Source organism: Eptatretus burgeri, chromosome 7 (genome assembly GCF_056783735.1).
Source record: "Eptatretus burgeri isolate ZD-2024b chromosome 7, Ebu_testis_v1, whole genome shotgun sequence".
In the NCBI taxonomy this organism is placed as follows: domain Eukaryota; kingdom Metazoa; phylum Chordata; class Myxini; order Myxiniformes; family Myxinidae; genus Eptatretus; species Eptatretus burgeri.
In genome coordinates, this window is record NC_140967.1 from 25,613,497 (window position 1) to 25,624,779 (window position 11,283).

The 11,283-nt window shown below is 46.1% G+C and overlaps 1 pseudogene; it reads left to right on the forward strand.

Annotated features, from left to right (window-relative positions):
* The first annotated feature begins 4,657 nt into the window (after positions 1-4,657).
* LOC147022848 (uncharacterized) lies at positions 4,658-9,312 on the forward strand (annotated as a pseudogene).
* The last annotated feature ends 1,971 nt before the right edge of the window (positions 9,313-11,283 follow it).

Here is an 11,283-nt window from a genome sequence, read left to right on the forward strand (position 1 = left end):
AAGAATTTCCAGGCTGAATCAATATTAGTGGCGGTGGATATAGGAGACCAGTCCTGAGTGAACTGCCAGACTCATTGAAGCAGAGGCTCTTCTCTGAGAATGGCTAGAGATGTTGACCTTCAAGAGCACATGATCAGTTGAAATATATATATATATATATATATATATATATATATATATATATATATATATATATATATATATATATATATATATATACTTACCCTTTGTCAGCCCGCTTTCCCCTCGCAGGGGTCTTTAGCTGCCATTTGGTTTTGGCCTGCTCAAAAATGCCTTGCTTTCAAATCACAATGTACTCTCATGGACTAGTTAAAATATATCATTGAAATCTGTCTTTGGATTTCAGTATCGGAGCAAATGGACAAATTCAGTGTGAAAAATCTGGAGTGAAATCTGAAAATTCTGAGAAATCAGGTCAGGTCAGGTATGGGAGCATGTGCCAGAACAGCACGTCGCTGCGTCCACTTTCTGCCGGTACTCCAGGGGCCTCCGTCTGGCCATCCCCCAGGCAGATGCCAGGCCCATCCCCATCTCCTTGAGATGATGGTCAAACTGTTGCAACCATGAGGCACGTGGTCGACCCACTGGCCTCCTCCACTCATGAGACTCCCTTGCTGAGAGAATCTGGTGAGCAGGATCAGAGTCAGGAAAACGAGCCACATGTCCATACAGCCGCAACTGACGCTCACGGACTATGCAGGTAACAAATCTCATCCGAGTCTCTCTCAGCAACCGCTCGTTGGACACAAAATCCCACCAGCGATAGCCAAGGATTCTCCGAAGAGACCTGGTACCAAAGGAATTAAGTCTCCGTCTCAGATCCTTGGTCAGAGTCCAAGTCTCGCACCCATAGAGCAAGACTGGAAGTACCAAGGACCTGAAGACTCGGACTTTCGTCCTCCCGCACAGGTACCGGCAGCGCCATACCCCATGATGCAGTGAATCCATGACTCCCCAGGCCCGACCCAGACGTCTATTGACCTCTGACTCGCAGCCAGCAGAGACATGAATATCACTGCCAAGGTAAGTGAATCTCTCCACGACCTCAACATCCTCACCACAAACAGACACAGACAGGACAGCAGCATCCAAGATGTCACCGAAAGCCTGGATCTTAGTTTTGACCCAAGAAACCCGTAATCCCAACGGCTCCGACTCCTCATTCAGCACCTCGAGGGCCCCCAAGAGGATGTCTAAAGTCTCCGCAAAGATGACTGCATCATCTGCAAAGTCAAGGTCCGAGATCTTGACATTCCCAAATGACGCACCGCAACTTGATCTCTCCGACATCCTCCCTAGAATCTAGTCCATACAAGTGCTGAAAAGTGTGGGGGCAAGTACACATCCCTGACGAACTCCAGTAACAACTGGAAATAAGTCAGAGATGGTACCACCACACTTCACAGCACTCTCAGTACCAGAGTAGAGTTCAGACATCAGATCGATCAGTTTTGGTGGCACCCCACGAAGACCAAGAATCCTCCAGAGGACATCCCGATTCACTGAATCTAACGCTTTACAGAGATCAACATAGGCTGCAAGCAGCCCCTGCCGAAACTCTCGTCTGCGTTCGGTGAGGACACGAAGTGCAAGGATACGGTCAATCGTTGACCTCTTTGGTGTAAAGCCTGACTGCTCTGGACGCTGGTGCTCAAGCAGATGGTGGCGAACCCTATCGAGAATTATCCGAGCAAAGACCTTGCCCGGCACTGATAGCAGCGTCACCCCTCGGTAGTTGTTGCAGTCTTGGCGATCACCCTTCCCTTTCCAGAGAGGGGCAACAAGGCCCCTCTTCCAGTCAGTTGGGATGATGCCTGTGTTCCAGGCAGAGCACAAAACTGCATGCAACGACACGAGTGCAGCATTTCCACCAGCCTTGAGAAGTTCGGCATGGATGCCACAGATCCCTGGAGCTTTGCCCCGTTTCAACTGGTTCACCGCAGCCCGTGTTTCCACAAGTGTAGGTGGACCACAGTTGATTCGAGGGTCAGCAACAGGGATTGTAACACCCTTGACATCCAACTCGACAGTTGGGGGATCAGCCTGGTACAACCGCTCAAAGTAACCGGCCCAGCGGGCCTTCACTTCAGACTCCTCTGTCAAGAGCCTACCACTCTCTGCTCGAACTGTAGTGCTCCGAGGGATGGGCTTGGATGAACGTAATGCGCGAATTCCCCTGTAAGCGGGACGAGAATCACCTGTCCACAGGTGATGCTCTACCCCCTCACAGATTCCTCGCACATAGGCCTCCTTGTCCACCCTCAGTGCACGTACAGTTTTATGCCTCAGCTCCCTGAACAGCTCAGCTCTGCCATTCAGCCTGGCCCTGCGACTCTGGTCAATGGTATCCAGTGTCCCTTGGGAGACAAAATTCTTCTTTGCCCTGCGGTGAGCTCCAAGGCATCCACCGGCAACATCAAGGACGGTGGTCTTGAAGGCGCTCCACAACTCTTCAGGACCCCCAAAGCACCCAAACCCCCCAAGTGTCCACTCAGCCTGTTCGCAAACTCTTCAGCTACTCTCTCATCCCTGAGCTTGGCAACATCCAGCCTCGGCTGGGATGGTACCATTCTCCAGGATTTAAGGTGCAGCTTTAGAGTTGCTACAACAAGCCTGTGGTCAGTATTGAGGAACTGAGCACTCCGGTAGACCCTGCAGTTCAGGATCATCCTCCAACGACCGTCAATGAGGACATGGTCAATCTCCTTTGCCACACCGCCAGCGTTGGAATACCAAGTCCAGCGATGAGCTTGTGGGCGCTGAAACCATGAACCAGCCACCCTAAGTCCATGACTTCTTGCAAAGTCAAGGAACTTAGTGCTATTCTGGTTCATAGTTCCTGACCCATGGGGACCAACACACACCTCATAACCATCTCTATCAGTTCCAGTCAATGCATTGAAATGCCCCAAGACTAGAAGTGTATCTCGTCTGGGGCACCGATCAACCACAGACTCGAGTGTGGCATCCTTCACGAAGTAGAATGCATCCTTCACGGTGAGATCACTCGCCTCAGTCGGAGCATAAACAGAGACCAGGGAAATGACACCTAAGGACTGACGAATCCTTAATCTCATAATACGCTCGTTGACCGGTGTTACCTCAATTATCATTGGGGTCAGCTTATTGGACACAGCTACAGCAACTCCTTGGGTATGGTAACCATCAGTGCGACCAGCCCAATAGTAGGTGTAACCACCCACCATTATCTCGCCGCAATCCGGTCTCCGAACCTCAGAGAGAGCTGCAATCCCGATGTCCAAACGCTTGAGCTCAGATGATAACAGAGACAGGTGATCATCCTCTCTTAGGGATAGGACATTCCAGGCACCCACCCGAAGGGACCGCCTCAGGTTAACCCAAGGAGACCGCCGTCTGGTGGACGACACCTCAGCACCACTCCGCCACACTCTCCCGCAATCTGACCCAGGGATGTTACCCCTTGGTTTCCCTCCTATCAAAGATTGGGGGTCCCGAAGGCTTTGCCCCAATCCCGTCATCCGGTGAGCTGCCCTGCGAAGGGAAGCTGCACAGGAGGTACTCCCACGGAGTGGGTTTTCAGATTTTTTTGCGTTTTTGCGTTTTGCGGAATGAAGGGTTTTACGGTGGCCGGAGTGCAAATCCTGCCACCAACCTCCTAATAAGAAGTGACCCAACTGCAGGAGGACGTCCGCAGACACAGTTGGGCACTAGATATGGATGGCCGTTGGCTCACAAGGAGCTCCTCCGCCCTTTGACAGGTTTTGTTTTTAATCCTGCTGGGTGTCCATATCCAAACACCCTCCTCACCAGAAAACCTGGTGGGGGAGACAGTTTAGTCGCCGACAACCCGACCATGGAACAGGTTAGTACAGGTTTACATGGTACCTGTAGCAGGTCACAGATCGAACCTGACCTGACAAATCACCTGACAACCTGACGTTGAGAAATCAACGATTCTTATAACAAAGCTTATTGACTTGAAGCAAGCAAGGATGGATCTTCTTCTCCATATTTACACAAGAAAATGTGAAATTGCCAAAGCATTAAACTTCAATTTTTCTTCTGTTTGGACAATTATATTGAGTGAAGAAAATATTAAGGAATATCTGAAAGTATAACTTCATGAGGTGCAACAAAAATAACCAGTGGGATCGCCATGACGTGTGGTGAGGCGTCACTTTCCCCTTTCCCTTCCTCACTTTTTCCTTTCTCTCTCTCCCCTCCTCTCTTCCCTCCTCTCTCTCCCCTTACCTCTCTGACACTCTCCTCGAACCCGTCACTCCTGGAGTGTATAATGATGTGTGGTGAGGCATCGCTCTCCCCTCCCCCCAATGGCTTCTAAATTCATGTCGTTTCATGTGAAATGTAAGTGGACCTTTATTTCGTGCTGAATTATTTTCCTTAAAAATATGAATAATTTGGGTTTGTTTTTGAGTTTATGTCATGTATTGGGATTACATGTAACACGAATACATCCATGTATGCTTTTGTGAATGATAAGCACAGTAGTAGACGGTGGAAAAAAATACCATGGAAAAGGGATTTGAAACTGGGATCCCAGTATCATGAGCAAGGCTGATTAAGAAGGTCTACTGAAATACAAATTCCACCACCCTAAAATGCATTTCTAAATCACCATTTAAAAATGTACATTCTCACCATAATTTACTTCCTGTAGTAATTAGTCCCAAATTTCTTACGGAGTCTTTCTCACAGACATGGAAACCTCCGATGTGAAAACCTGATTGATCATTCCATTATCTGGAACAATTGCATACTGGTCATCTTCAGATTAACTCAAACTTATGTGTTGTATATTTCCGATGGTGCAGTCTGTGACTGAACTTTATGGACTAAAGAACAAACTTGTTTCCAATTACTGTACTCGTCAATCTATGGTTCTTCTTAGAACCTCCCATTCATTCGAGATATTGAAGCTTTTGCAAGTGAAAATGACAATGGATAGAATGTTAACATGTTGATAATGGAGGAATGGGAAACAGTCGGACAAGGGACGAAAGGAATAAGGCTGTTTACCTTATGAAGGACAGACCTACTCCATATATAGATATTACCTGGCAGGAACAGGATAGACAGGTGCCATTTGCCAAGGCTTTTGTAAGTGAAAATGACAATGGATAGAATGTTCACATGTTGATAATGGAGGAATGGAAAACAGTCCGCCAAGGGACGAAAGGAACAAGGCTGTTTGCCTTATGAAGGACAGACCCACTCCATATATAGATATTAACTGGCAGGAACAGGACAGAGAGGTGCCATTTTCCTATGTCCTTGACGATGATATTTGCCTCATCAGCACAAATTGCCAGAAGCAACAGAAAGCACGAGCAAAGGCAAGAAACGTGGGAAAGGAAGAAGGCAAGAAGTCTTGGATCTCTGATCTATTCTGCTCTCTTGAATCAGCAAAAAACATATTGGCATATTCTAACTCATTTGTTCTTACTCATCAAATTGAGATTTTCTCTAAGTCTCAGAGAGAGAGAGAGAGATAGAGATAGAGAAAGAGATATATAGATAGTGGGGTGTGTGGACCACCTGTCATTTCAAATTTATGCAAAAGTTTAGTTTTTGGTACCAAATTGAAGCTTGGGATCTGAATAACAATTTTAGTCCGAGTGGACAACGATCAAACCACACTGGGGCACTTGGGGCATAGAGGGGTGTATGAGCCCAGCATCAGAAGAATCTTAATTATTATAATTGTTATAACTTTTGAAATAATGGTCCCAGCTTAATAAATTTGATATCAAAAGATTCGGAATGATGAACAGCAAGATCACATGTTTATATTTTACTTCTATATGTCGACGGTATGTGCGGGAATTCCTCACCAAATCATAACTTTTACGCAATTTTTCAGAAATCAACAATGCTTTTTCTTTACATTTATTTCAAGACATGTATTTGGGTCACAGTTCTATGACATGTTATAATCTATATAATTTAATGCTCAAAGCATATACACAACGTTTGTGTTCATCATTTATTCCATTGCTGGGCTTTGAATTATTTTGATTTCCCAGTTATTGCAATTATTGATGATAACACCATTTTGTTTGTCATCTCCATTTTTTACATTGATGGCTCCAAATCATTGTTTTTCCATTCCTACATATTATTGCTTGTACATCTAATAATCCATACTTTCCTGTGTTCAAATACGTGTATAGCATATCTTGGACGCATATATATGGGGTAAATTCGTTCGTCTGAAATCCAATGCTCTCCCACCTAATCTTTGTCACAGATATACTGTTACATATTTCACATTTCATTATTTGGCTCAAAATGAGTCTTTAGTTCCTTTATTGTTATAGTTATATCCATAAAAATAACTATGATTGCATGTTGCTTTATTGATATCTTTCCAGGTTACCATGATGGCTGAGAAAAGCAACTGGAAGCTGTGTGTGCTGTGCGAAACAGAAACTCCTGAAGAACTTGTATGTCCTCTTGCCAACCCAGTTGCTTTGCGTAGATAGGAGGCATACACAGAGATCATAAGTCTTGCAAGACAATTTAAAGAAGTTGATGCTGAACCCCACCCAAACTTGGAACTTCCTGATGAAGAGTCCATGCGGAGGAATCGTGCATACTGGCACAAAACATGTCGTCAGCTGTACAAGATGTCGGCACTCGATCGGGCAAAAGCGCGCCATACTCAGGGGTTACCTCCTCGAAGTAAAAAACCAAGAAGGACCAGTGCCGACATTAATCGAAATGTTTGTCTCTGCTGTGGTGATGAGACAAGTGCAAAACATCATTCTTTCCAGAAGCTTAGTCTCACCAAAGATATACATGACAAAGCAGTTGCACTAGGAATGGATCGTGTCGTGACAAACCTTGAAGAAGGAGATTTGGTGGCCATCGAAGCCAAGTATCATCGAAACTGCTATACTGGATTTAACCGACAGTATCATGAGATGGTCAGAAAGGAGGAACAAGCCAAAAATCCCAACGAGAACATGGAGGTTACAATAGAAAATGAGCTGCTCCAATTTATCAATGAAGAAATTGCTGGCGGACGCAGGATTTTTGCATTGCACGATTTGACCGATATTATGACAGAAAGGTTGGAACAACATGGAATCAATAAGATGGTGAATGGCACTCATTTGAAAGAAAGAGTACTTAAACATTTCCCTGATGTGACTGAAGAGAAAGGGATACGAGATCGAGTATTCTTTGTTTGCTTTGAGACGGCCAGAAAAATAATCTCAGATGCCTGTCAAACACCAGAGGAAGAATCGCGCACATTACTCTTGGCAGCATCAATTCTACGTAAAGCGGTTTTTGATCATGAAACTACTTTCAAATTCGAAGGTTCATTTCCATCTGGTTGTGAAGAATCAGCTGTTCCACCACGGCTGAAGTACTTCTTCCGTCAACTCCTTGCTGGGCCAAAATCATCACCTGCAAAAGACAATTCCAGGATGGTTCTCTCTCTTTTTTCTATGATGAGTATGACTTCTATGATGAGTATGACTTCTCTTTCCACAAACCTGAAGTGTGAGCCTCCCCTTGCAGTGTTTTTAGCCCTCAAAGTATGTTCCCAAGCCAGGAGCAAGAAGCTGGTGGAACTTCTCCATGAGTACTGCCTGAGTGTGTCCTATAAAAGAGTAGTCAGCATTGAAATTGGCTTTGCACAATCTATCGCTCAGCAAACAAACGCTAACTCAAATATCGTCTGTCCTACGAATCTGCGTCAGCATATCTTCACAGTTGCACCTCTTCACAACCTTGATCATAATCCCACATCCAGAACAGCCACTTCATCTTTCCATGGAACAGGAATATCAATTTTTCAGTTTCCTTCATCAGATAAGCCTGGGTTGTATCAAAAACCAACACAGATTGATCGGGCACAAAAATCAAACTGTTGGACCCATCCTGCTTCCATCATACACATTTATCCCACCTGTAGGCCTAAATCTTGTCATGCAGCCTCCATTAAAAGATGTGCAGCCACCTGTCAATAATACCCTGGATAACGAGGCACAACATGAGCAGTCCTGGTTGACTTCGGCGCATGCCAACTTGGACCAGGACCAGGGGACAGAGACAGCCACTCCGATTGTGTGGTCTGCACACCACGCCTCTCGATCAGATGCTGTTGGACAAACAGAGAAAAGCATAGAAGCCCTTCTCCCAATTTTTCACGAGAAAGCAGCTACACATGGAATGATTTGACACGGAATGAATCTTGTTAAAGAAACTACAGAATACCTCAACCCACAACAAATTCCAGTCTTGGTAGTGGACCAACCACTTTATGATATTGCAAAGAAAATGCAATGGACCTTCCCTGAAATCTTTGGAGAAGATAAGTTTGTAATGTTGCTTTGAGGGCTTCATATCGAAATGGCCCTGTGGGCCACTATGGGGGATCTCTTACGTGGGTGGATGGTGGAGCACTGGTTGGTGCTCCACCATCCACCCATTGTGCTCATCCACCATCCACCCATCCACCCATCCACTCCACCATCCATCCATTGTGCTCGATAGCCGTGGTGGAAATCTGCAAGAATTTTTCCGCCACGAATCTTCATCATACCCACCTGCACTATCTTCTGAAGGTTCTATCAAGTCCTGTACAAAGTCAGATCTGTTGACATGTATTTCGGAAGTAGGTGCAACTTCCGACATTACCACAGATGAATAGCTTGTGGCACCAGATGTTTATGGGGTGATCATTATTGATGGTGGAGCACTGATCCATGCTCTTCCTGGAACAACTGTTCAAGGCAAGTAATTTGATGAATATTTCAACAAGATTTTCTGTCCACGGATCCAGCATGACTTGAGAAGAGCAGCAAGAGTAGATATTGTCTGGGATCAATATCAGTCAATGAGTATCAAAGGGGCAACTCGGGAAAAACGAGGAACGGATACACGGCAACGTGTGTCTGGTTCTGTCAAGGTTCCGGGAAACTGGCAAAAATTTTTAGCAAATGCTGAAAACAAGAAGGAACTATTCTCATTCCTGTCAACGAAACTCATGCAAGTACAATTTCAACATGGCAAATGGGTCTATATTACTTCAGGCGATCAAGTTCTCATTGCACGGTATGGTCCTCCTTTGGGGCAATGTAATCACAAAGAGGCAGACACTCGTGTTCTGGTACATCTTCTTCATGCCATCCAATATTCGTCTGTATGGATGGTTCATACAGGTGACACAGACGTTGTTGTCATACTTTTGACCAATTTTCACCACATCATTCATGGCTGTGAACCCAGCCGCAGAAATCTGGATTTCTTTCAAAGCAGGAAAGACAACCAAAATGATACCCATCAATACCATCGCTGCAAACTTGGGAGATACAACATGCAAAGCAATGGCACTCTTCCATGCATTCACTGGATCAGATAGTACATCGTCATTCAAGTTCAAGGGTGCGCGATACCGTTTCAAGATGAAGGATAAGGTACCATCCCTCAAGGAAGAATTTGCAACTGTTACCAACACCCCGTTCCTTACTTCACCAAGGTTGAAAGAAGCGGTGATGCAGTTCGTCTGTAGGCTGTACGCCAATGAATCCTTGACCGATGACATCAGCGTTGACCTTGTTCGTATGAGGGTATTCTGTCACAGGACGAGAGATGTAGAGAGAATACCTCCTACTAGTGATGCTTTGGACCAGCACCTGAATAGAAGCGTCTTTCAAGCAAGCATCTGGACTACAGCTCACGAGCCGCTGGCACCTGTCCATGATCACAGAAACTATGGATGGGAGGACAAAGACAGCAAACTGGTTCTCATTTGGATGACTCTACCCCTTGCTAAGGATGTTTTCGACATCGACGTAAAATGCACTTGCACAAAAACCTGTTCATCATGCAAGTGTAAGAAAGCGAACTTGAAATGCACACTCTTGTGCAAGTGCAGATGTGGTAAAGAACAGAGTTAGACTTATTCCCATGCCAGCAAATACGTTTGTTAGTTTTTTTTTCTGATAAATAAAAAAATATGACACCAGTTTTATTGAAAAAAATTCATGATATTAGGTTACAGGCCGTCAGAGTCAATAACCTATTGCCATCACATGGCATCCGTCATCTGTCAACTGTCTGTCGTCCTTTAATGTGTTATTCCAGCTTAATATCACATTAGATCTTATGGAGATCATGCATGGTCTATCTATTCATAATTTTGGAAATGGTAAACTTAGATTAACCTTGAATGGTCAATTATATTGTTATGGCTGTAGAAATTAGCAAACTACCATTCAGCGCCCGTAGGTGAGATAACTCTAAGTACATGTGTAGTTAGCCCCAAATCCGTTGTTTAGAGGGAATTTATGTGATTCATTTGGGCTCCGATGCTTTGAGATAGTCGTTTTTCTGTTCTATCTTTATTTTGAACCAACCACGTCTCAACCGCCAGAACCATCAAACCACCACTAAAAATCCTCCACCACCCTCACCTCTCTCCTTGTACGGCCGTTCCCGCACCACCTGTGAACACTGAGCATCGGGCTGTCTTGGGCTCGTTCAGCTATACGCACCGAGCCGCGAGTGCAAATAGCAGCCTTTCCGAGGAGAATTCGGATCAGGAACGCTACACGCCCACTTCTGATCCGTCCAATTAGCAAGCGCGGAGCGGCTTGGCCCCGCCTCCAGGCGCGTCTGAGTGAAATCGAAATATGCAAATTCTAGGATCAGGGGAGGTTCACGCCCACTCTTCCTCCGTCCAATTGGCGAGCGTGGCTCCGCTCCTGAGATGATCCTGATCCAGAAATTTGCATATCGGTTTCTCCTGCTGGCCGATAAAATGGCAAGCGCAAGGCGAATGAAGGCAGTCAAGTCGGGTCTGGAGAGCCGAGTGGAGCCTGAAGTCTGGGGAGAGTCAGTTTTTGGTTGGAGAGCAGAGTGTGGCAGCAGCAGAGTGTGGCAGCGAGCTGGGTTCTACCCTCGGCTGAGGAGAGTTGTGGGAAGAGGCCGAGGAGCTCGGGTCCGAGGCGAGAAGGACGGCGGTCGGCGACGAGGTCGCGGTGGGAGATCGCTCGTCACGGGACTCAGGCCAGCCAGCCATTCTCCTCCCCCAGAGCATCAACAATTGCCCCTTTCCCCCGCGCTGAGATAGTGCAACAAAGGGGGCCCCGTTCCCACCCCACTCCAAACGTCATTCCAACGAAACCCGCGAAGGAGCACGGAGTCGGGGCACAGCGACGCGGCACATCTGCGGCTCGTCTGCCAACGCGTCACGAGGACACGGGTAGGACCTCCCCGGTCTTGCGGGCCTGGCCGCTCCTTCAA